The 26,833-nt window shown below is 39.3% G+C and overlaps 1 protein-coding gene across 3 annotated transcripts in view; it reads right to left on the reverse strand.

The window, feature by feature from the left end:
* The window catches only part of TRAK1 (trafficking kinesin protein 1), a 131,614-nt gene that overhangs the window by 57,609 nt on the left and 47,172 nt on the right, over positions 1-26,833 (reverse strand). For 2 of the 3 annotated variants that reach the window (XM_032991192.2, XM_032991189.2), the window contains one exon: positions 10,820-11,014. The gene's annotated coding sequence lies outside the window, so the exon portion shown is untranslated. Of the gene's footprint in view, positions 1-10,819; positions 11,015-23,022; positions 23,041-26,833 lie in introns of those variants that run through there. The other variant, XM_032991198.2, reaches the window with a different exon arrangement.

The following is a 26,833-nucleotide window of genomic DNA, read 5'->3' on the forward strand; positions in this document are numbered from 1 at the left end:
GTGAAGACTCCATCTACAAGAACAGCCATGAGCAGGTACGGGAGAAGTAGCCAATACCTCCCTCAACCGCCCTCCCAACCTCCAGATTTTTCCGGCTTCAGAGACAGATAACAGCTTCTACTTTTAGCAATTCTTAAAGGACTTATCCTGTCTATTCTTGAGCCCATGTCCATTTTTAGCATCTCCAACAGCCTCTTGCAAGGAGTTCTACACGTGTACTATTCATGATATAAGAAATCCTCATCTTTTTCTTTGCAGCTCACTTTTACTATCTTGATGCTTCCAGCTGTGGAAGTCTGAACACTCAATTCATCTCTCCTTTCCAATCACTCATGATTTCACAGGTTTCTATTAAACTTACCTCCACTCATGTCTTTTCTGGGTTGTTACCACTTAATCTACTCCCTGACTGGTACCACTTTGCTTTACTGTAACACTGGTAGGAAAGTAATAGTCAAGCTATGCAGAGGAAAATTGATCAGTTTCATGACATTGGTATTTCAGCTTTACTGGTATAAAAAAATATCACTACAGTAACTTTGAGGTTAGTAACTGCCACATTACTTTTATATATTGATAGCTGAAATACAGATTAACAGAACTGTTCACACATCTGCCACACATTTGTCAGTAGCAATTGTCTATGTTATCCACTCAAATCCAATGTTCCAGACCAGGGCCAAACTCAAATACACCTTTGCAAGTACATCATGTCACTAGAAAATAACATGTTTCTAAGTCTGCAAATTTAAAAAAAAAAAAAAAAAAAAAAAAAAAAAAAAAAATCACTGTGTTCATCCTACAGCATATTCGGCAATATGTACAAGATTCCCCTCTACTTGGCACTGGTAATGCCACACCTGGGGTACTGTGTCCAGTTCTGGGTTCCCCAGTAGAAAAGAGAGATGGATGTATTGGACAGAGTCCACAAAGAACGGCCACAAAGATGAGCATCCCTCCTGTGAGGGGAAGCTCAGGGAGCTGGGACTGTTCAGCCAGGAGAACAGAAGGCTCAGGGATGATCTTATCAATGTATATAAATACCTGAAGGGAAGGTGCCCAGAGAACAGAGCCAGGCTCTCTCCAGTGGTGCCCGGTGACAGGACCAGAGGTGACAGGCACAAACTAGAACACAGGAAGTTCACCCTGAACATAAGGACTTTTTATTCCCTTCAATGTGAAGTTGACTGAGCACTGACACAGCTTGCTTTAGGGTACTCTGCTTGAGCAGGGGGGTTGGACCAGATGACTTGCAGAGGTCCCTTCCAACCTCAACCATTCTGCTATTCTGTGATTTTGTAGTTCAAGAGCCTTCACCCATTTACTTCATTTGTTTAATTGCCACAGACTAAGATTCTTTGAACGTCATTCATTATACAAAATACTTACTTTTAACTTCCTAGACAGTAGGAACAAGGGCACATTGTTTCATACCCACTGGGAACTTCAAAGATTCACAGAGTCTGAAGTGCTAGAGCTCTTCTGCAAATACAGTTCTGCCTCACCCTTAGGAGATGTTCCTGGCCAGGCAGCAAAATGCAGCCCATGTGTCTAAACCTCCAGTTTTGTTCAACTTCACTCTTATGCCTCTGTCCATCCTACTCCTCGAGCCAGCATTAGTCACCTGGGGCCAAGGCCTGTGGCTCTCCTGCAGTCATTCTCCAGCTGAGGAGATCCAACATTTGTACTCTGGTTATCGCTGGTGGACAACTGAGTTGGCGTAATACCCAAGGAAAGTCAACCTGCTCTAGGCTGGAAGCACTGTCATTCTTGGGATGTTAAATCAAGGCAGCACAGCCTTAATCAAGGTACCACCACAGTTACTGGCAATTCCCCCCCCATTTACAGGATACCAAAATGCAAAGTCAACAAGAATTGAACAGCCTGCGCCTGAGCTTCGGCTGCCAGAACAAAGGCTGCTGTATTCAGCTTCTGCCCCTCCGTACCCACCACAGGCCAGGAAATCTTCATGCCCTGTTAGCTTCTAGCCTTACGGATAAAAAACACAAAAATCACTCTTATTTCCCCACAGAGGGAACAGAGACTATCCCTGCCATTGCTTTTACATCAAGCTAACCTTAGCCCTCTTGAAATCAAAAGGCACACTAAGATAGCAAGGGTCTGAAAAACAAAACTTACTTTCATTTTGACAGAGAACGTTATTTTTGGATTCATTTTGCTGATTAGATTTTTGTTATACCCAATACTGATATGAAAGCAATACAGTAAGTGTACGTGAACTTCAGGTTAGTAAACCACAAAGGATTATATAAAAGCCACTAAAGCCTTTGGACATACAGGTGTCATACAATTACCTTAAAAAAAAAAAAATCGTATTTTGAAAAGTACAAGCATTTTTGCCAAATGTGGTCATTCTACCCTCACATTGTGATATTTTGAAACAGAAGAATGTGACAAGGCACTCCAGCCCTTGCTCGATCTTGCAGAATTTCAGTTATGCAAACTCACAAGGCAAGAGCCGCACATGCTATTACATGCGATTAAGGCTACACTATTAAAATACCATCAGAGAAAAATAAAGGTTCCTATGGCAACATTAACTCAATTGCTCTGCATATAAGCTAGTAGTTCCAGTTGCATTATTTTTGTCCGAAAGGTAGTTTCAGCATGGTAATGCTATTAAAGAAGCATTTAAAACAAAGAATTAACATTGTCTACCGGCTTAAATTGCTGCAGGGACTCTCTCCTTTTTATTTTGTGACATTTTAAACAAAGGAAATCTTCAACGGGCTAGAATTTTCTTCTCACTGTTCTCCCCACCTGCACACACACCCCCTTTCAATGAGACAGGATAAAAACAGCTCAAGGTGGGACTTTTGGGGTTTTTGTTTGTTTTACTGATATTTTTCTATTGATCTGATTGGAAACATATTGGTGTAAGACAGAAAGGCATTCTTTTTCTGTGGAGAAAATCACTTCTGTGGTCAAATGATTTCCAAATTCCTCAAGAGACTTGGAAGTATGGGGTAAGTGTATGATTTTCCCAGCATGAAGACAGAAACCCTGGACAGAGAATACTGTATATCCAGGTAACCCAGATACAAGCATCCCTTCAATGACATGCAAAATTGTAGCTGGAGGGGTTGTCAGGTTGACCATGAAAGTCTGACCTGGCTGACAAAGCAACTGCATGCTTGCAGAACCTACTTTCAACCTCTGCAGCCCTACTTTTCCTTCCTACAGCTGTATGTTGGATTCATCTTGTGTAAAACTTAACAGAATGGTACATTTTTCTGGTGGACTGCTTCTACAAACATTGTATTATCTGTATATTCAAATCTCCATATTACAACACTACATTTGGCTGGGGCATTACTGTGTCGCTTACCTAAAAGTTCATATAAAACAAGGTTAAGATAGGTATCAGGTAATAGATCTGTGACTGTAAGGGACTTGGTTTTTCCTATTCCAAAGCTAAATACAGTTACTCACATTCATTTAGCATTCCCTTCCAGCTGCTAGATTTTGTTCTATTATTCTACATTTAGCTTTAAAGCAAACAAACAACTTTATTTTTTTTTTCCACAGAACAAAATATACAGACTGATAAGGAACTCCGATAGCCAATTGGTCAGCTAGATTGAGCGCTCCTTAAATTTGCAGTTACAGAGGGGTTTTATTAAGCAGAAAGGTTGGCTTGAAAAGCTCATGAGCACCCTCCTTCCTTTTTGCTGGAATAAATCGACGCCTTGACCTTTGGGTCAAGGGCAGCTGACAGCTTCTCAGAAGCCACCAGCGGTTCCTCAGGCCCACATCCCTGTGGCTTTCGTGACCTTGCCCTCACCTGGCAGCAGCAGGCACCCTCAAGTTTCTCAGAGTGTTCCCTGGAGTCCCCAGATGATCCTGGGCCAAGGCAGAACCCACACTCTTGGGCAAAGTGCTGTGTCTGTTCACTGCCTCTGGTAGCTGTGCTCGGACAGCTGCAGTCTAGGCCTGGCTCTTACACACACCTATCCCTAGCCACCAGCTAAACGTGTGCCTGACTTGCCCTAATCTGGGGGCAGGGAGATGGAATGTCACTTTGCTGTAACATGCATTTGTGCAGCACATTTTAGACTGATGAGACTAGTGAGATGACATTTGATTTACTTGATTATGCCATGGGGTCAGATCATTTTTATTTTGTTAATTTAGTAGGGACTGACTCAGTCTTACATCCTGAAGCATATGAAGGAAATAATGACAAAAATGTGCTTTGGAGTTTCAGAATGTAAAAGAACAGATGCAGCCCCAATACACTATTCTGTTCCAAAAGGTATACTCATCCAAGTGTGAAAACTCCATTTCCCAACTGCCAGCTAAATTTTAAGAAATAATTCCCTGCATCACCTATCCCAGGTTATATCTTAAGTCCCCCCCAAAAGTTGCTAGTAAATTAAAATGCTTGGATATTTAAATATTCATCTTTCTACCATCATCTTCAAAAATTAATTAAAAAGGACGGCTAAAGTAGCCTTGTATCCATGCTCCTGAGAGACACTGCCCAGCAGGTTCCATGACTGTCAGCCTTTGCGGTTGAGGGTTGGACTGAGGATCTCAAAAAGCCACAGGAAGGCAGAAAAATCTGCTCTAACTAGCCACAGCAGTATAGCTAAGGGTGACTGTTGTCTCTTATCCTGTATGGATCAACACAGAGGGAAACTCATTGCATTTCCACCAGCAGATTATAAATCAGCATCAATCTTAGCATGTAGTCCAAAAACTGCAAGGACATTTTTCATAAGTCATTCAAAAATCAAATGACTTTCTTGCTTAATTGCTCAGATTTCAAACCTCACATGTTCATACAGAACAGTTACAACGACAACATTCAGCATGCAAGCCTTACGAAGCTTAACAGAGTACTAATAAGAGTCAAAAAGCTAGATTATAAAATTCCAAGCATAACTCTTGTTGTAAAGTCATCTGAATTCCCATCAAAATCAATGAGTTGTACAAAAGGAATGTCAAAGGAATGAAATAGGCAACTGCAACCAGTTTTTTGCCTAAAAGTTTTGATGTAGGTTGTGAAGGGATATTTAAGACAAAGGATGCTGACATTCCTTGGCGCATAGTTTTCTTTCCTACTACAGAGAAATTGGCTCAATCTACACTAAGCACGACCACCACTCCTGTTGTTTTATCTTGTGATGCACATCCTGCATTCTGTTAAAAGGAGCTTAGGCAGTACACCACCTTGCTGGAAATAGCACAACATTACTAGCCTCAGCACAATAAGGCTGCAGTGTTTCAGAGACGTTTTTACTTAAATAAAATTTGCCTTCCACAGTGGAAAAGGGTACGCAGGTGCCCAAGATTCTAGTAATAATGATAGAACAGTCCTTGTTAGTGTAAAGAGCCAAGAAAGCAACAATCAAAGTTTTTTCAGAAATCAACTCTTTGCAATTGTAAAGATTAAAATATCATCCAAGTATAACAAAGAATTTAAGAAATTTAAAGGTGGCATTGAAGAAGTTACTTTCGCTCATTTTATAGTTCTGTATCATTATTATCATTGATCTATCTTGTATTACAACTTACAAAACATCTGTATAAGCCTACACGAACAAAACTAGTAAGCAAAACCATAATTCATTCGAATACCAAGAACAACTAGTGTGTAAATTTGATTTACTGACAGAGAACAGAGAACCTAGGTTTTCAGTAATTACTGAAATCACCATATGCACACACATATCCATACACCTCAAAAATCTCATTGCTTTTTTATATTAATAGGTCATATCTTGACTCAGTTGTAACCACTACACATGGTTAGAAGATTAAACAGAACAAGTTCAGCAGATTGGAGAACCATAAAAGAGTCAGTGTTAAGCACACATCACTGGCATATAGCACGTTGGCATCCAGAAAAGGAGTGTAGCATAAATACTCACCCTGTATAGACTTCTATATGACAAGTCTTGCTAGTCTGAAACTCAGTAACCAAACTAGTTGAATTTATAGTTTCTCATTATACACAAGCTGCAGAAGATATTTCATTTTACTGAAAGCCTTCCCAGATCACAGTGGCTTCCCTACTCTGTCTTTGCCCTGAAGTTCTCTCTTCATTCATTGACCTTGGTGCTTACCTTTTAGTACATGTTCAGTGCTTGTTTTCATATTTTAAGGAGAAATAATAGAATGCAGTAACAAATGGCATTTTATGATTATCAAGCTACTTTTGAGAACAGTTATACTCTGTGCATCCTTTATATTAGGGTTTAATATGTCATTATGCTCTATTAAAGATGGATGCACAAACCCAAGGAGAGCTAAACCAGCCAAGAGAACAGGAACAGAAATGGAGATGTCCATTAAGACAGTAGCCCTATTAAAAACATTTACGCTCTTTTCATTTTGCAATACAGAAAAGATAATTTCTCTTTTCACTCAAAAATTATTTACTATTTTTCTAAATCCAAGCATTCCCTTATGATGATTCCTATGGTTAAAAGGAAACCCAGCCCTCTCTGTTCCCTGAAATAGTACCTGTTCAGTCACAGTAAAACAAGTGTGTGTGAGCATTAGTAATCTACTTTTCAATTGAATGAAAATGCATCTGTATACACCAAAAACTTGATAATACACCACTCCAAATGCCCATCAGCTCTTCAGAAAAATCCATCATTTCAGTGCTTCTACTTTAAAGGACAGCAATGCAGCTGCCAGTTACCTTATATGCTGAATCACTCCTAGAAATAATACTTCTCATGGATTCTCTCCTGGGAGCAAATGCAAACACAGATGAACTCAAACTAGAGGATACTGTCACTACAAGTGATTTAGATTCTTTCAGAAATAATGGGTTTTGGAGACACCTGAATCTATCCAAACAACCACGGAGACTCTTACTAAATAGAAATGTATTCTTCAGAAACTAAAAATCACAAGCAGGTATGCAGTATCACAAGCTCTTTATTAACAGGTCTGTTTTATAGATGGTTAAGGAGAACAAATTCTAATATGTGCAATGGGTATGTGACCATGTAAGTGCATGTGTCTAGTACAGAAATCATGTACTATAATTCATATACAACTGACATTTTAAACAGCAAATAAGTTCTTTGGAAGTACAGTTCTCAGAGTCCATGGAAAATTAAAGCCCTGTTTTCTGAGTGTAGCTTAAAATTTTGGTTTGGGTCTGCAAATCAATTAGTGCTTTTTACATAACCTTTTTGACAAATAATTTGTGTCTCTTCTGTGTTACCATTCTAAAGCAGGAACAAATGAAGACAACAGTACAGTTTAAAAGGTATTTATTTTCAGAATCAGTTTACTTACTAGGCTTAAGATGGCCACATTTTTTAATCAATTTCAGGGCACTTCACAAGTCTTAACCAAAAGCACATTTGAGGAATCACTTTCATTTTGAGTAGAGATTTAAAAATGTAGTCATTGTATTTTAAAGTTCTTTCAAAAGGATAACTACAAACCCAATTATACATCAATACTCATATACTATATATATTATATATACATACATACACACACACTTGTATATATATGTGTATCTATCTATCTATCTATCTATCTATCTATCTATCTATCTATCTATCTATCTATCTATCTATCTATCTATCTATCTATCTATCCTCTAAATATTTTTAAGTAATCCAGTACCGAGGTTCCAAGGTTCAGACATCTATCTTGTTCAAAACTTACAAAATGAGTTGGGACAAAGCTGGAGATACTGATCACAATCAAGACAGAGGTTAAAGAGTCTCTGAGTATGGTAACTGGCCACAAATGTGTTCAAAACCTATAGCAGAAGAAAAGAAATAAGCTGCTCTCAGTTACCACCCTCTCAATATCAACCTCTACTACCTGTGGAGGGAGGGGGTTGGGAATGTAACTATAACCAGTGGAAAATCAGAAGTGTTCCCCTTCCCTAATTTCAGTTGTTCACAGTAGGTACCCAAACATCATTAAAACAATGAGTTACAGTGCAAGACTATCAGTATTGGGTTACCATTCAGACTGTTTCCAACCTCAGTAGTTACACTTTAACAACCGTTGTGGGGAGAGGTTATAAAATGTTGCTCTGATCCTCCTGATAAGCTCCCTCCCTAAACAACAGAAAGCCTTTCAGAAGACATGCCATTTATATATATTAACAATGCACAATATTTACATATATTAAAATATGCACAAACATCCCCCTTGCTGTCCAGTATTTCTCAGTCTGTGAGCATTTCCTGAATAAAGCCACAACATATCCTTCCTTCCCTGACTTAACTATTATTGTTACATCCTCGTTGACAAGCTGACCAACACTACAACATCAGGAACCATAAGCAGTAGAATTAATTTCACACCTAAAAATATTCTGCACTACATCAAGTTTCAGTATAAATTTTAACTTGATTATCTTTGAGCATCTCTAAGACGCTTAAAGAAGGTATAGCAACAATCTCTGTGCAGTGCATTTTAATTCTGATAAAGTACTTATTTAGCAGCAAATCCTTTTGTGTTGTAGCAAAATTGATGAATTCTTCCTTCAGTTAAGGAAAACTTCGACAGATCACGAAATTTAATTTTTGTTATTTATTAAATTTAACTACATCCATAGAATTCTTAAACCACAAAGATATTGTTTTGAAAATAGCATAATTTTGTAACATTATACTAAAGCTTTCTAATAGATAAGTTACAGTATTTCCTCTCCTCCTTGTCGAGGTTTTTAAAACAAACTGAACAGGTACAGGAGGAGTACCTTAATTGCAGCACTGATAATGAATCATTGTGCAAGAAGCCACAACCCTGGAAAACATTCTCCAAAGTGATGGTGGTACAATTCACAGCACTTTTCAGCCAGCTTAGCTAAAATATTACTTTTGATAGTTAATTTTTCCATGAACCAATGTTTACAATCAATGCCATAATTTCCAAACATGCCCAAGATTTATGATCTTGCACTCCCATGTACAGATGCATTATATGACTTGATCACAATAACTGCGCAAGGGTAAAGTTGAGATCTCAGTTGCCAGGGTATCAGTCTAAGGCTCAATCCCAATTTGCTTAAACTACTATCTATACAAGTGTCTGCATATAAGCAGTAAGGAATAAACTCTTCTTTATAGAAGTTCTCCTTGCTTGGTTCCTCTTATTTAAGCAGTTATTTCCCAATGAAAGCAGAAAATATATGCTGTGGCAGGAATTGCACTCAAAATTTTTTCGTTCAAGCCAGCTGATTGGATGAAATCTTCACTCAGCAACACGGTAAAGTTGCAGTCATTATGCTTGTAAGCAACAAGCAGAATAAAACTGTTGAAGTACTCACAGTTCCAGGCAGCTACTGCTATCTGATTCCTCTGTTGTACATAGCTTCATTTTGTATCTATCCCCAACAGTCATGTTCCACTGCAAGTGACATGCCCCACCAGCATCTCAGTTCAGATAGTTAGGATGCTTTCACATGGATTTTTGACTTCCTTGCCCCACTACCAAAACATCTTTCCCATGGTTACTGCAACAGTCCACCAACACAGGCAACCTTATTCATGAGACAGGACTAGTCTGATTACTAAAGACTTTGGAAACATGACATTTCAGAACATTTCTTTAAGCCAACTTCTGCCATCATTGTAACAGCACTAATGGACAGGTACAAAACAAGGAGTTGTAGTACAACGGGTACCATAGATCAGCTTCAACTTGCCTCCCCCCATTTCCCACTGTTTTTGTGGGACTGGAGGGGAGGTGGACAACATATGTAAGCTATCTACTAACGTACTTAATGCCGAAACTCAGTTCTTCGTATTCTTGATGTTTTTCTTTAACAGCCTTGCTCCATACAAAGTGAATTGTCCAGGTGCTTCAAAAAGCAATGAAATCATATTTGGAAAGCTTTGTGTTGAGCCATGCAACTCATCCCTTCTGAACTCCACAGTGCCTCAGTAAGTCTACCTAAATCTATCTATCTAATATAATCTCAGTAAATCCACTACTATCTAAATCTAACTACTATAGCTTTAGCATACAACCTATTGGCTTGATGCTCTGCAGACTATTTTAACATGCAACACATTCAGAAGAGCAACAAAATAGCATCTTCACACAAAACCATGGAGGAGAAGAAAAAAAAAGGAATATGCATTTAATCATAAACTACACAGTAAATCAGCAGCTAGAGGATGAATTACAGAAGTCTTCCTGAATTACACAGCTAAGTCAATACCTACAGTGGAACAATCCAGAGACATGAATCATTCACCATGATAAAAGCATCTACAGGCTCAAAGAAAAGATTGAAAAACCAAGAAGGTCACAATTCTATACACTTTCCTCCAGGCACAAAAGGTACTGTTTTGTCCAACAGTATGAATATGAACAAAAGATAGAATGAAGGGACAACCCATCTCAACCAAACAAGAGTTTGGTTCTTCACAAGTCTATCCTAGACGCTTAAAGTGCAGAAAAGTGATTTGATGTCATGCTGTGATGCTGACACACAGTGCCAACAGACAACCTTTTCAAAAAAGCAAATATGGAAACAGGTCTAAACTTTCTACGTTGTATAAATACAGAAATTTCAGTTTCTTGCCAGAGAGATCACAAGCAAAAAGAAGTATTTTACTTTCACCAATATTTGATAATGTGGAGAGGTTACGCATAAATTACAAATGCAACTGCTGTTCTTAAATGTTTCCTTTGTTTTCTATCTACGACAGACTTGAAGACCAAAGCAATAAATCACAAACAGTTCTCTTGCTTTCCGCAGTTGTAGCAAAATTGCACAGATACTTCAGAGAATGTAACAAAAATATCATGATTTTCTTTCTTCCTCAGTACAGTTTCTGAATTTTTTACTTACGAAAGTATTTCAAGGTCTCTTCTATTTGCTCAGTTGTTAAGTCAATATTCGCATCAGGGGAAATGAGAGGTGTATGAAGCCAGTCGTCGTGGTCATAACCATAGATTGTATCTGCTCTTAGCTTATAATGAGGCAGCTGCTCTTCCAGTAGACTGATGATTTCAACTTCAGGAAGATTGGTACTATTGCACACATCTGCCAAGAGAAAGATGACAGTGTCTGTTAGCTATTTTGAGTACCATACAAGCTAGCAAAGGTGTCACTTCGTTTTGATATCAGCAAGGTTTTTCTGCATGTAAAGCACAGCTAGACACTAATCTTGTTAGAAGGTATGACTGGCATGAATTATCCCAAAATAGCATATTTACTAGCAGAAAATACAAGGGCATGCTCTTAGGGACAAAAATCCCAACCTCTAGAAGTAGGGACTCATCTATTAAAGAATAAGGTGGCGAGGGGGTGGAATAGAGAGCAAGTAAGCATTGACCAAGAAAGGGTAGTTACAGCCTGGGTAGGAAGAAACAATTTAGTGCATATAGGAATTTACATTTTTGATGTTCTACTTGACAGATTATTTTTAGCTTACAAGCTTTATACATCTCCTTAACTTGGTCTTTGACCATAGTTTAGTATCATTGTATTTTTGCCTTCACTTCTGGCAGTTTTTTCTCAAGAAAAAGGAATCCAGGATTGCAATAGCAAACAGTGTCACAGTTCACACTTAAGATGTACTGGTAAAGTTGCCTGCAAAAACTTTTAGGCACCTTACAACGCTATCCCGACCTGCATTCTGTGATGTCAGTCCCTCATGTTCACAAGTATATCAAGTTTGCACACAGTTTTAAAAATGGATACCAACAGCCATCAGCAACTGCAAAAATGCTGCAATTAAAATTGGAGATTTAATTTTAGGGCAAGAGGCAACTGAGAAGTTCTAACACAGAAAATTTCAATTCAATGTAAGAACTTTTTACCATTAGGATGGTCAAACACGGAAACAGAGGTGCAGAGAGGCTAAGATATCTGCCATCTTTGGGAATATTAACAACTCAACTAAAGGAGGCCATGAGCACTCATTTTAAAAAACCTGCTTTAAGTAGAAGTTGAAACAAATGACCTCCAGAGGTACATTCCAACCTATACTATTCTATAACTAAGAACTTTGTATGTGTATATGTCAATACCCAGATCAGACATGATAATTTTAAATATGTACATTTTAATTACCATATAAAATTAACTACAATGTCTTGCTAAATAATAATTAAGAAACAGAGCAACCTGTGGTATGCTTTCTGTAAATATTGCGTCCATCTGCCCACTTCCCCTTTCCACATACCTGCCCCACCATCACAAAATAAGAAAGAGCTACCTAAGCCTATTTTGGAAGAGCAAGCACTGCAGCAGGCTGCTCACAGGCTGTGCAATGCAACTCCATCTTTAACCAGCGCCATAACTCTTGCAAGCGTTGCTAAGACTCACTCCACAGTAAATAGCAACGACTGCCAAGGCCCGGCGTGCACCTGTAGCCCTCACTGCCCTGACCAGGCTGGTCAGGGACCCCCAGCCAGCACCCTCTGTCCAGTGGCCCGGGAGTCCCATTTAAACCCAAGCCCCCTGTCCTCCCCTGTGCAGTGCTGTGGGGCAGCTCTGTGCCCAGCTCTGTGCCCTGCCGACACTGCCTGGCCCTTCCTGGGCTGACGACAGACCCACTCAGTCCCCGACAGACCCACTCAGTCCCCGACACTGGCGACTGCTGGAGGGACAATTTTAACCCTTACTGCCACCACCTTGGCCCCGCTCAGGAACAAAGGGACTGGGCTCTGTCAGCAAGGACCCTGCCCTTCCCATCCTGCGGCCGCACTCCGCTGCTGGCAGGGCTGCACGGCAGCCTTGCTTTTGCAGCTCCCTGACAAAGACACCTCTTTTTGAAAGAGGTAAACTCATTACTGCAGGACTGACATAGGCTGTTGCAGACTGCAAGCCAGTGGAATTCACCTATCAGGGGAGGGGAGGGAGCAGGGAATAGTAAAGTAACACATACTTTTATACAGACCATCAATTCCTTCTTTTTTTTTTCTTTTTTTTTTTTTTTAATTTTTCTCATCCAGAAATTCCATTGTCACAAGTGTCATCCCGAGCACTAAAGATGGCAAGAACATTTCTGTTCTATCAGATGACACAGCAGAGGATACAAAGATGAACTCATACTGTTAATCTCCTGCCTATATGCTTTACAAGATCTTGTTGACAAAAACTAAAATCCACTTGGGAAAGTTGCATTATACCTTATGGTTCAAGTGTTTGGAAAAATTCAAACCTTTAATATCTTCCTGCTTTTCATTAGTATTTCAAAAGAAATGAACTGACTTCATAGATGTAAAGCGGAAGTTCCAGGCAAATAATTTTGTGCACAGACGTAAACTGGTTTGCTGTATCATAAAAAGCAGCAAAAAATGGAATGCTGAAGAAGTTATCAATAAAATTTTAGAGAGGGAAAAAAAAAAAAAAACAAAACACAAATCAACAAACACACAAGCACACACAGACAAAAGAAACCCGTAGTTTTATTGTGGAAAAGAATTATCATGGGATACAATTCAACAAAGACAATTTTTCTACTCTACCATATAATAAATCATAAGTGTTTCTGAGCAATTCAAAAGGTCTAATGACTAGAAAAGACATTAATGAGTAACTGGAAATGCAACTTATTATGATGCTATTGTCATTAACTTCTATTGTGATTATAAAATCTGTATACCAGCAGGAAATAGGAGCAGGCTCTGATGTAATTGCCTACTTAGAAAAACAGGACACCATAATTACACTTATGTATGACTAAACATTAGTTCAACATTTAAATCACAGCAATATTCACAGTGCTACAATTACGCAGGCTTCCCCTTCACTTTTCCTCCCCTCCCTTTTATGAGATGCAGGCCCTTGTTACAAGAAGGTACGCAGACTAACACCATCCCTCATCCTGAAACACCAGTCACATTTTATAGAAGACCCTGATTGTGCTTCCAGAGAGTTTTTATTAATATCTCTGATTACAATTGCAAAGATAAACAACTAAAGTTAAATAACTTCTCTACTAAGAACACCGAAGACATCATTTGTGTTTTGTGATTAAGTTAAATGATGTCCAACAGACATAAAACTATTACACTTCCTCTTGTCCTAAGTGGTACCTTCATTTTATTAAATATAACACTGTAAATTTAAGACAATTAACTGATCATTAATAAAAAATGATACAACAAAACACAGTTGAACCATATCCTTGCAAGTTGTTCTGTAACAGATTTTGGGTTTTGCATTTTCAGCTGTTTTAACTTGCAGTTTTCTGAACATCCTTGGCGAACAGAAATTTCTATAAGCAAATCACAACCAACTTAAATAGCTAAATGAATTATGAACTCATGGTTCTTACTAAAGCATGGGTCATTCCACATTCTGCTTTTGAAAGAGTTAAAAAGGAAGATTTGCTAATGCTCTTGCATAATGCAGAACTCCGCAGCTTTCAGCACTTCATAGAAGTAATTTTATATAAACAAATAAAATTTGTTATTTCTTTTCTATATTATTTTTGCAAGTAATGTGTTCCACTGCTTTGCTACCTTCTCAGCTTAAGTGTGGCACATGCATGAACACCTCACCTATTTTGGTGCAAAAATGTATTTCTCCATGCCATGTTACTCTGGAAATAAAGAAGTTGCTCAGTCTGCTTTGCAGTTTTTGATATTATTCCTCCTCATCCTCTCTGTTTTCTAAATGAAGTTAAACCAAGTTCTTCCAAATACTTTTCTGCTTATGATTTAGTTGCTTCAGTTTCTAATCTTTTCTTTCAATAATGAAAACTCAAAACTGAGCAAAACACTGCAGTTGACCTCTTTTTTTTTTAATTTTTTCTTCCTACTTCACTATTTCTTGGGTAGTTACTATTGGATTACTTACTAGCTTGTTCCCTATCCTTCCATACATTGGCATTCAACAGACTGGCTTATTTCCCCTTTTCTGGACACCTTAAACCTCTGTACCACCTCCCTCCTAACTTAAGGCAGCCACTACAGTTTCAATGGTTGTTTCAGCTTGCTTTTATTTTGTTAGGGGAATTTTTATTAGACTTGCTGATCTGGATACCTTTGACTATTTCATCAGTTCCTTTTCTTCTAGCCAGCACCTCTATCCATACAAAATGCACTAAACAGTAAATTAACTTTTCATTGTGGAGTTTGAAGCGAGGGTGGCTTTTCCTTTATTTTTTTTTTTTAATTTTTCAGACAGGGAGGAAGAGGCATAATTTTTAGGACAACCATGCGAGGATAAGAGTATACTTGGTTATTTTTGGATGTACACTTACACCCCTCCTTAGCTGACAAGTGAGCAAGAAGTTGATCAAACAGAAAATGGAGGAAGAGGTCCAAAAAAATGGGAGCTGACTGTATCGAAGAGGCACAGAACATCAAGGACTGCCACTCCCCTGCTGTACACATACAACCACACAGATCATGAGGCATTGTGTAGGGTGCTGTCAACCACTGCCATTTTCATCCTGTACTCACACAGCCATGCAATATGTTAGGTCACTTTCCATACAGTGTTAAATGTATATTTAGCTGTCAGTGTTATTTGGATGGGTGGAAGTATGCCAGCACCTCATGACCAAGCAATTCAACCTCAGCTGAACTAACCTCAACTCAAGCTAAATTCAACATGAACCACAGGTAGACAGATTTTAAGATCTCATTCTGAACAGGCTCACCTAGAGCAGCTGACCTGACAAACTCCATTCCCTACCAGGCTTTTGGGTTTCACCTGTTTACAGCTCTGACTGAATAGCCGTATCTTACTGTAGAAATAAAACATAGCTTGACGGATGAAGAAGGAGCACCTATTCAATTTCAGCACCAAATTTACATTAAAAGTAGTGATAAATTCAGAGGAAAAAGCCTAAAACAAAGAGAAGGGACAAGGCGGGGCGGGGGGGGGGACGGACGACGACGACACGGACGACAACAAACAAAAAACCCAAAACCCAAAACACACAGAAAAAACAAACTCTACAGATCTCAAAGCCTGTATCTGCAGAAGTTTTTAGAAACATAAAACAAACATGTCTTATCAGTACAGTCATTGCATGAAACATAAAATATTTAATTTCGGTCTGTCTGAATTCTGGTCCAAGCCATCCTCAATCTTTATGGTTTTATTAGTTTGTTCTTAAGCAGAGGCTCCTGTTTCAAGGTTAAAATGACTTCCAGCTCTCTACAGAACCTACTGGCAACAGATACTGCCACCTGGTGTAAGAAGTGCCTTATTACCCAAACCCCTAAACCGCAAAGGACATTTTGTCAGCCAGTTTCTTGTTTGCAGCCCATTGCTGTAAAGGGAGCAAACCAATTTCTCATAAACCCAACTCTGCCATGAGCCATACTAGGGTCAGGGTTGTGCTCAAAAAGGGACAGACCAGGAGACACAAGTCAAGAAAGGAAGACTACAAGAAAACTACCCAGAGGCAGTAGGACCATTCCTGGAGCACCATGCTCCAGAGTTGTGGTCCTGATAGAGGCCAACACCTTACAAACAGCTCGAAGCAGCTGTGCTACCCTCACAGGCCTCCTCCAAGAAAAGGGAAACGTTTGCTGTGCAGAAGCAGTTGTCCAGCAAAACAACTCCACTCTAGGTTTGCCCCTGGGGAAGTGCTGGGCTGCTTGGCAACTTTCAAAACACAAACTTTGGTCATCAGGTCTTATCACTCACCCACCCTGACCGTTTCCCGGGGAACTCCACTGCATTAGCACCCAGCAGCTGGTGCTCGGCCCACAGCCAGAAAGGGACAATCTAAATACCCTCTCCTTAAACAAAACAAAACAAAAACCGCCTCAGTAGTCACTCTCAGGCAAATTCTTTTATTTCCCACAACAGAATTAAAACATCATAGCTTGTCACAGCCCTTTGAGGCAGTTGAGGAAAGGGAAGTAGATAAGAGCACAACAACAAAGACAGGTAAGTGAAACAAGGAAACTCTGGAGAAAGCAGAAAGAATAAGGTCTATTACTTTACTTCATGGAACCACCTATTCCTCGCCCTGGTTTTCAGTCCTGTCCCATTTCCCACACACATATTATGCTCCCCCTTGACACTCAGCTCTCTAAAGATTAAAATGGCGAAACCTTTTTAAGAAAAAAAAACCAATCCTTGAAAATGGTCAGTCAGGAAATAACAAATTAGTCTTTAAAAAAAGCACACAATACCTAAAAAAGGGTCAATTCCAGTGCAGAACAGAGATATCTCAAGTAATTAAGTTCATCAACTTGAGGTTATTTCATGCTAAATACTAGTGAATCTTAACTGCTGATTTTGCTTCATATGATGCACACACGCACAGAGAACACAAACTGAAATTCTGCATCACTTTTCAGAAACCAAGGATCAATAAGCACTTGGCAGATTTTGTATCTCTGTATATAAAAATGACAAAATTCTATACTGCATGTACCATCACACAAGAAAGCATTACATTTTCTTCTGTTTAAGTAGAAAGTGCCCTTGTTAAAATTCTCACTGTATTCAGTGCTTCCCCCATTTTTAAAATGGTGAGGACACACACAATTCCACAATGTGAGAAGTCATGCCAATCCATAGGGCTGAGAAAAGTCTGTAAACTCCTGCTGAGGAAAGTCACCTAATCTAGCACTCAACAGCCGGCCAACAGGCCATGACTACATTAGGATTCTCCTTTCTCAGCAGACCACGAGCCTAAAGCCTAACCATATTCCAGTGAGGGAAGCAAGAAAGATGGTCCTTCTCTAAATGCTTTTCCAGCAGGTATTTCGTGGCTGCTTGAGGTAGCCCAATAGCCTCATTTCCCCAACACTTTCTGTCCATTTAGACCATCATGGAATGGAGTGAACTAGTCATTACCATTGTGAACAGATCTACATAAAAATGAAAACCAAAAGGGGGGATAAGAAACTTCAATCCCACAATTAAACTGCCAGCTATTCTACTGAGGAGGGAAATATAGTGTGTAGTCGTCCATTATTTGAGTTCTATAGGCCCACACAGATACAGGCATTAAGATTTAACTGGGGTCCAGAACTACAAGCATTTCTTGAACGTTATTTAGCAATTACTCTGGACATATATCTGTAACAGGCAAAACCCCAGAACTCACCATATTCCTACTCAATTTCAGTTTTAGGATGCCCAGAATGTGGCTAATTATACTGAAGTCTTAAAAATATTACTGCTGAACTCAAGACTGCACACCCACAATACCTGTGTTTTAATATAGCTTCTAGGGCAAAGAAAATTACTTCTAATAAAAAGAAAATTTACTGTCCTCCCAACTCACTGACTTGCCCAAAGGGAAAGACAGCCTTAGTGTCCTACACATCAGAAGTTTCATTGCTGGCTGCAAAGCCAAAATGCTGGAAGAAAAGCTCTTCAACAAGAAAGCTGTCTCATACCTTTAAAACTCAAACTCCTCAAACAGCCATGGCAGCTTCTGTAACTTAACTGGCATGACACGATTTTGGAATTGCAAGTCCTGCCAAACCTTTAACCAAATTTGGTTAAACAGTGGTTCTTCTGCCTCTAAACTTGGAAAATACTGCACAAAATCCAATCTTCCGTGGGAAAAAAAAAAAAAAGACTCCAGGCCAACCTCAGACATTCCCATTCCAGGCTGTCACTGCAAGGTTTCACCTGACCTGTAACTCAGTACTGCCCACAGTGCTTTCTCTCCTGCACACACAGATCTCAATCGGACTTCCCACCTTGTGTAGGTGGGGCACCACAGCAAAGGCACGCAGTATTTATGGTAGTCAAGCAGGCACGCTGAATCACAGAAAAGGAATTCTGGATGAGAAGCCCATCCCATGGAGAAGAATGAAGCACCCAAATGGATTCTCGTCATATTCTCTATATAATACCATGTGTTGATTCAGTTGTCTGCCATTTGATATTTTAATTCATACAAACATGCACTTACAAGAGGAAGGATAGGAGCAGGAAGGAAAAAAAAGACTTCAAGAGCTTGCTTTTCTTCCCCACCCCCACTCCCATCCCCTTTCCCCTGAACAAATCCAGCTTCATCACTAGGAAAGACAAAGTCCCTTCTCCCCAAAGGTTTTAAAGGATTTCTGTAAGGGTAGAGAAGCTGCACAGAACATAATCATAATTCTTCTTTTGCTACAAGGGAGTATGAAGGATCAGATCATTCCATATTATCCAAAAGAATACTGTTGTGCAGGAAAAAAATCATCACGTTGACCAGACTGCCAGCTGAAGTGGAAGAAAACACATTGTTCCTTCAGTTCCACCACACCAGGCACTGGCCAAGCCTGTCCGTGGGGCAGACAAGCCACAGGACTGTCTTCCCATATGGGTCACCAGGCTCAGCCTACATCTGTATTTTGGGTGCATAAAGCACTAATATTTCCAGCACATTACCTTCCTTGGTAGGAAATTCTACTTAAATTTGGCAACTGAAAGCACATTGAAGGAGTAAGCTGGGAGAAAACTTGGCTTATCCAAACATACCAAATAAAGATTTGGATAAAGTTGAGAATGTCAAAACTAACAAAGACAAAACTGCTGGAGAGTGGGGGTCCAATGTGATGAATGTCATTGGTTACTAGGTTAAAGTCTCCCTGCTTTGTTTTCATCCTACCCACACTTTCCTGGTGAGTATAAAAGGTGAGACAGATCCTGGTGATGAGAGACCATTAAAATATCAGGTCCCTACTGTATATTATGCCATAAATTTAAGTTAACTTTGCATCCGTAGGGAAACGTTTCTCCCTGTAGATAAATGCAGTCATACTCATGTTTTTATTTTTACATTAAACAGAAAATAAAAGGAAACTCCACCACCAATGCTATTCTATTAGAGCAAGAACAAAAGCTATTCATGTATCAAATGCATGCTGGCAACGCACTGTTCAGCAGCAGTAAGAATAAACACATTCATTAACCATTAGGATCTTCCAGCTGCCAAGACAGACTGAGAATGTCTCAAACCCATTGATAAATCACTGAGTACGAAAAACCCTGAAAAGCAATTGTTCTGCTTTTGCTTGTTGTTCAGCCCAGCTACAAAATGTGCCAGCCCCTAAACAATGGCTGTCAGCGAAGCTTTAGAATCACAAGCAAAACATAGGAATTAATTATTATGTAGCTTGCTCTTTACAGATGTTGACTTTAAATGGAAAATGTGTTGTTTCATGATGGACACATACCCACTGAGGGAAAAAAGTAAAGCTGCACTCAGTATGTTATGGAGATAAATTATGAAATAAAAGTATTTCCACATATTTAAATACACTAATAGGCAAACATAGCTTTTGAAACTTCCAGTACTATTCAATAGGACCACAACAGGAAAACAGAAAACACAAAACAAAAAGACACGCCAAAAAAATCTACCAGGCACATGGCTTCCAGAGTTCTTTCCCTGAAGAACCAATCCAGAACACTGATGAACACTTACTGCTCTTGCATGTCCCTACCCCGAAAAAAGTACACATTTAGTAATGACAAGTGCTTCCCAAAACAAGGAAAATTTATAAACAGATCTAAAAAGTGTCACACTAGAATCCTGCAGTTTCTTTCACAGTGACTCTGGAATTGACAGTTTATAATAAAAACCAGGTATTATACTAGGAAGAGGAGTGTAAGAAAGAGCCTGTATAAGGAGCATAGCAGTAGCAGCGGAGTTCTGCTTGGGGGAAAAACAAACAAGTAAACCTCCCCCCCACCCCCAAGAAAAAAAAAAATATCACAAAAAGATAATCCTTAGAAGAAAAAAAGGTATGCCTGGGATACAGGCTAAGAGGTAGCATAACAACCTGTCACAGAAGAGGAATCAGGAAAAACACTAAGTTATTGGCAAAGTGTAAGAGCTGGAGAAGAACAACTGATGGGAAGCAGAGGGGAAAGAAAAGAGAAGAAAAAAGCAGTTGCTGTGTGGATTTGACTGAGAATCCACCAAAAGCCAGCCAGAAAATTCAGAGGCAATGATGCAGCAGGCATAGAGAGTAAGATCATTTTGATAAGAGAATGCTAGGCAGAACTAAAGTCAGACTCATAGTTTCAGTCATGCTGAGGGAGCTATCTCATGTTAACAGGACAAGCATTTCTGGCACGCTTTAAAGAAACAGAGAGTGCTCAGAATTTAGCAATATCTGCTTATAAGAAGTGACAGGACAGAAGAGGGAGAAGAAATCAAAACCAGATCAAGCTTACAGGATCAGACTGGTGACAACAACAGCAAAGTAAATGGATTGAGGTAAGAACTCACATTCTCAAGTTTTATTTAAAGGAGAGACTAAGCTGGGCAAGGAGCAGGTAAGGGTGTGAAAATGATGGAGGTTTTTCAAAACCATGAAGATGGGGAATGAAGAACTGATATTCACCAAATCCTCCATAACTAGGACAAATACTGACAGAAACCAGTGGGAGTTTGGTTTAAGTACCACTGCACACAGCGAGTAAAAACCATGAACTTTCATGGTAACACAATCAGCAGATCAGAAAGGTTTTAGACAAAGTCACTGATAGCATCCAACTCTAAACAGACACTAAAAGAGCTAGGCAGAGACGTACTCTCTTTATCCCTAGCACAACAGTTCTGCATGATGGGGGTAGCTATGCTGAGAACAGCCCACTGAGTGGCTGAGCACGTGCCCTCCATACCCAGCATCTGCTGCTGCCGGAGTCAGAAACACAGTCCTGAGCCAGCTTGTCTGACCCAGGAGAGCATTTCTTACGTTCTTTATTCCAGTTCCAGCTCCACCAACTATACTAACAAAACTGAGAAAAACATGGAAGTACCCCAAAACAGGTACTGATAAAGAAGAAAATGCTAGAGCAAGTTTATGCTGTGTAGAGAAAGATAACCACAACGGAACTCGGAGAGGTTCAAATAGAGGGAAGCATTTCAAAATTGTGATCATTTTACCAATACTTTTGTAACCATTTAATGCTTGGAGGACAACCAAATACAAATAGCCTGATACCAAACACAACCAGAGCGCCCTGTTCAAGAGCCTCAGAATAGGAAGCACTCAAGGTCTGGCCAGACTGTTTTTCCCATGTGCTACACAAGAGTAAAGTGTTCTAATAACAATCTGTATTGCCAAAATCTTTAAGGAGTTATCTTTGGCCAGTCATGCTTCGACAGACTTGGAACAGAAGGAATAGAAATTCAGAATTTCAAACACACACATGGACCATGTGGGGCGGGATGGGGGGAAGGCACCGGAATGGAAATTCCGTAGACCCTAGGCATGCCTTTTAACATGAAGTGACTATTGAAAAAAATGGTCAGAATTACACTGGTTATCTGTAGGATCAGTCTGTCATCAAAATTGGCTGACGTTGCTAAGAAGAGTGGTAATGTGGCAGAAGAGAACAGAAGCTGTGTTTCATATGAGAACATAATTAAAGCCTGAATAAGGATAGAAGCAGGATGCAAATCCACAGAAAACTTTCTGCATCCAAATGTCTGTTGCTAGGAGATTGCGTGAGGCTTGAGAGCAAAAGAAAAATGGGTTTCTCTGGATGTTATGACTATCCATCATTGCAGTCAGTGCAGTAAAGTAAAAGTTACTCTACCTGCAAGGTCAAATACCACCAACTCCTCTCAGAGTATACCTCCCAGTCAAGAGAAAATTGATTTCATGGTTTGACCCATCCAGTGATGTAACTTCATTTAAAAATAAAAAATAAAAAAATTCTGCTTGTGTTAATTGCAAAGAAAATAAGACACAGAACAGGTTAACACCACACAGAATTTCCTAAGAGCCCTCAGGAAATTGCCCAGAACATGACAGCCAGAGAACACATCCCTACATGCATTTGGAAAGGGTAATTAGTATAATGAACAAATGAATTGTGCAAACTAATGGAGCTAGGCAATTTAAATCACAGTCCATTCATTCTCTCCTTTTTCAGAGAAGGATGAAGGAAACCTACATGGCATACTAAGCAGTTAGCTCTTGAAGTATATTATGCCAAAATCATTGCAAACAGCAAGTCTTCAGACATGAGAAATTCCAGTTAATTCCAGTTAACTGGAAGTTAACTTACTGAAGATGGCTAATGACACTGTGTTATGCATATTTTAAGAGAAACAAATAAAAAATAATAATAATAATTTAAAATAACCCCAAAACCAGAAAACCCACAGAAACATTCGGGCAGCCAGACATCTGTCACAAGGATAAATGTATATTCCAGAGGTATTCAGACTTCCATCCACAGTGTACTCTCCACTTCCAGAAGGACAGGATTTGTCTGACAGCAGCTGATGGATAAGGAAGAAAGGCAGTCAGATTAAATGGCTTTTAAAATTCACAGAAGTCGGACTGAGTAACCTGATGGTACTCTGCTTTATCCCGTCAAGATTACAGCCCTTCCTGCTTCACAACAAACGGGATGGGGTGTGCTCAACAGAGGAGGCAGCCTCCAACCCCAGCTGCTGTTCCCAGCAACACCTGACTGGAACTACCCAGGTCTGCACTGCAACTACAGGACACACACCTTTAAAAGCACCTCAATTCCCTTCCTGGCAAAAGGAACACTAGATGGTGCTACATCCGTATTCCTACCGTTACCCTTTCAGATGAATGGTACCAGGAAGAAAAAGTTAAGTTCAAAGGAAAAAAAAAAAAAAAACAAAAAAACCAAACAACTGGGAGAAGACAGGTGCCTCACACATGTAGTAGCAGTGTGCCATTTCCATGTCATACACTGCTGCCCCACTGTCCACCAACCTTAGGACTTGAGTCTCCTTCTGCATTTACCTGTGGGAGCTCCACGAGCAACAGCAGTAGAAACTCAGTAAATCAGGCTACATCGAACTTTTCTTTTAAATCTTGCTAACATAAAACAAAATGAAGGAATAATTACCAAAAGCAATCTACTACGGCAGCTACTGAATCCATTTACAGGTTTAATACTATTAGTGTTTAGAAAATGTGCTCTACCAGTAACTTTTTTTAATAACTCTTAAAACATTTACAAACAACATTTTTTTAAAAACAGCTCAATTGTCCTATTTCATTTGTCCTGCTATGCTCAAATCAGCACAGATTCAAAAGCATCTACTTGCATAACACTTCAGTTTTATCAACTATGAGTTTTGGATTGCTTTACTATCAAATTCAGTGGGAAAGAAGCCTTCTAGAGTGCTTTCTCACACTCAGAGATAACAGTGGCTTAAGGAAACTTTTCACCTCACTATTTTTTGTCACCCAGGCCCACCCACGCAGTGCTCATTCCCTCAGTTATGCCAACACTGCTTTTGGGCCACAGGGCAGAAGAGATCAGAGGTGTGACCTAGCTAAAAAGTAATCCTCACCTCCCTTCTGCCACAAAAGCAGAGCACAGATTCTGTCCAGACCAGTTGCCTAAAATACCTCCAGTGGGACTCCCCCAGAAATCTGCACAAGCACAATTCTAAGGTGGTTTGGGGACAGGAAATGTTTAAGGCAACCCTGTATCCAAGAAAACACGCTTAGCCCAATCAGAACGTACAGTGCACTCTCAGCTACATTACATCTGTTCGTAGGCTCCCGACAGGAAAGATCGTGCTGCTGACAGAGAATGCCAAAGTGCCTCTTTAATGCCAGCAAACAAAATAAGGGATGAAAAAAAAAAAAACAAAACAAAAAAAAAAAAACAAAACAACGGCAGCAGCAAGAATTTAAAATTCTTTGAGCACCAGTGGCCTTCTTGAAATGTTAAATAGCAAAATATGCACATCATATCATTTGCTCTTAGGCTTAAACTGTATCAGAGTCAACTCCAATTACATTACCCTTAGCTGGTCACGTTTCAGAAAGCATCACCACACAGCACTGACTCAGTTTCCCAGTTTAACTGCGTTCAAGCCTTTATTTACAAGAATTTTTGTAGATGACTTTTACAACGGGCTCTAAGCATTAAGTCTTAGACTAAAAGAAAATAGATTATCCTGATTGCTGAATTTGAACATGTCTGCTCTAGGATGAGTCAAGGTTTCACATCAGAAGAAAAATTATGGTATATGCAGATAATATGTGCAATTTATTTCCCACTAAACAGTTTAAAAGTGTAAACAGTGCTAACCTGTGAGTCAAACCTACAGAAAGTTTTCCTATTAAAGCCTCTGGCAATCCTTCTGCAAGTATTTCTCTTTCTGCTCATTTCAAGGGTATATGCTGCATAAGAGCATGTACTACTGACAAAATAGAGATTTAACAGGGGAAGCATGAGACCAACTACTAGCTCCCAGTCTATGCCCTTTGACACCTTTTAGAAGCACAGCAAAGAGCTGAAACTCAGAGAAATCCATTAAACAAAAAAAAAAACCAAAAAAACAAAAAAACCCCACAAAACCGAAAGTAAACAACAAAACTAAAAAGTCACCACTATTTGTACTGCAAGTCTTACCAGGTCACAAACAGTACAAATTTGCTGGTGCAGAACAGCTGCGGTTAATCCATTAAAAAAAAAAAAAAAAAAAGCATTATAGGATCAATCAGTAAACCACACCTGACTGACAACTAAGCAAGAAGAAAGATATTCAAAAACTACATCAGGTTTGAAAGAATCTGAGGTAGGAAGACATGCACTGATCTCCATTTAACAAAAAAATTACAAAAGAGTTTGTCCTGCCTGTCAGTGAACCATAATCAAGAAGGCATCTTGATTCATGGAGGAAGTTGGTTATCTGGGTTTGTAGTCAGACAGAAAACCAAAGTCCACATCTTCCTGTTAACAGGGGAGGGGATACAGGACGCAGCCAACAGAACAACTTACAAGAAAGATCCTCCTACAAGGGGCCTGGAAAACAGTTATGCTACCAGGAAAGCATCTATGCAATGTGTACAGTTTCTAGTCTACCTACCAAGCAAGTATCTATATAGCAGTCAAGAGAGTGGCCTGTTTATAAACTCATCAGTTAAGAGAGCTCTAAACCTATGAATACAAGGGAGGAGGGATAGGAAATAAATTTCTGTTAACAAAACATTTATTTTATGTGGAAGCATACCTGACTGAAAGTGACTTCAGTGTTAATCCTGCTGCTTGTCTTCTCAAGGGAATCAGGATGGACTTGCAGAGAATCTCTCCCTTTCTTTCTATTTTCTTTTTTTCAGAATATCAACCCCTAGTAACTATACTGAAGTTGGCCTGAGTTAATTAAGGCATACTGCAAAAGTATCTGTTGATGGTCACCATTAACTAGTTCTCTGACCTACAGACAATTCTAGAAATGGCTGGAAGTAACTCAGGATAAAGGTATCTGACAGCCAATTAGCATGGCTCCAGACTTAGTTCTTTTTTCTCAGCCCTCTCATTTCTCCCTCCCAAAAACTCAGCTGACTAGTCAAACATTCCCAAAAGACCTTGGAACTGACAAGGTCACTTTAAGCTAAAAGAAGCCTCACAGCTCAGCCAACAAACCATGCATTTGGAATGGAAACTGCCTGTCATTTCGTGGCCATATCCATGACTAAACTGAGTTACAGTGATTATTCAAACACAAAAAAATTGGGTCAGCAGACCACATCAGTAAGAACCTAATTCTATTTAAAATACCATACTTAAACACATATTCCATTTATTCATATGAATTTATGATAAAAAGGCATTTAACTGTTCATACAAGCATGCAGAAGCAGCTGTTCATTATACATTAACTTTTATAGTTCCAGAATTAATGTGAAAAAAATTGAATGGTTTTGAAAAGCAAAAAGATGTACAGTCAAAATATGATGTTAGATACTATTTCTCCCCACCCCTTCTCCGACAAAGCAAGACTTGTATCAAGATAAAAATCTAAATTATGTTGAACACTAGGACAACCACTCCATATTTTTAAGCTGAAGTATTTTCTTCCCCTCATCCCTGAATTTCAGTTGGTTGGTCTTTCCAAACAAGCTTCAGATGGTTCACCTTCCCAGGCACATAAGTATTGTGGCCTAGTTTCATAGCTGTCAGTGGTCTAGACTG

This window comes from Tyto alba, unplaced genomic scaffold (genome assembly GCF_018691265.1).
Source record: "Tyto alba isolate M040663 unplaced genomic scaffold, T.alba_DEE_v4.0 Super-Scaffold_46, whole genome shotgun sequence".
In the NCBI taxonomy this organism is placed as follows: domain Eukaryota; kingdom Metazoa; phylum Chordata; class Aves; order Strigiformes; family Tytonidae; genus Tyto; species Tyto alba.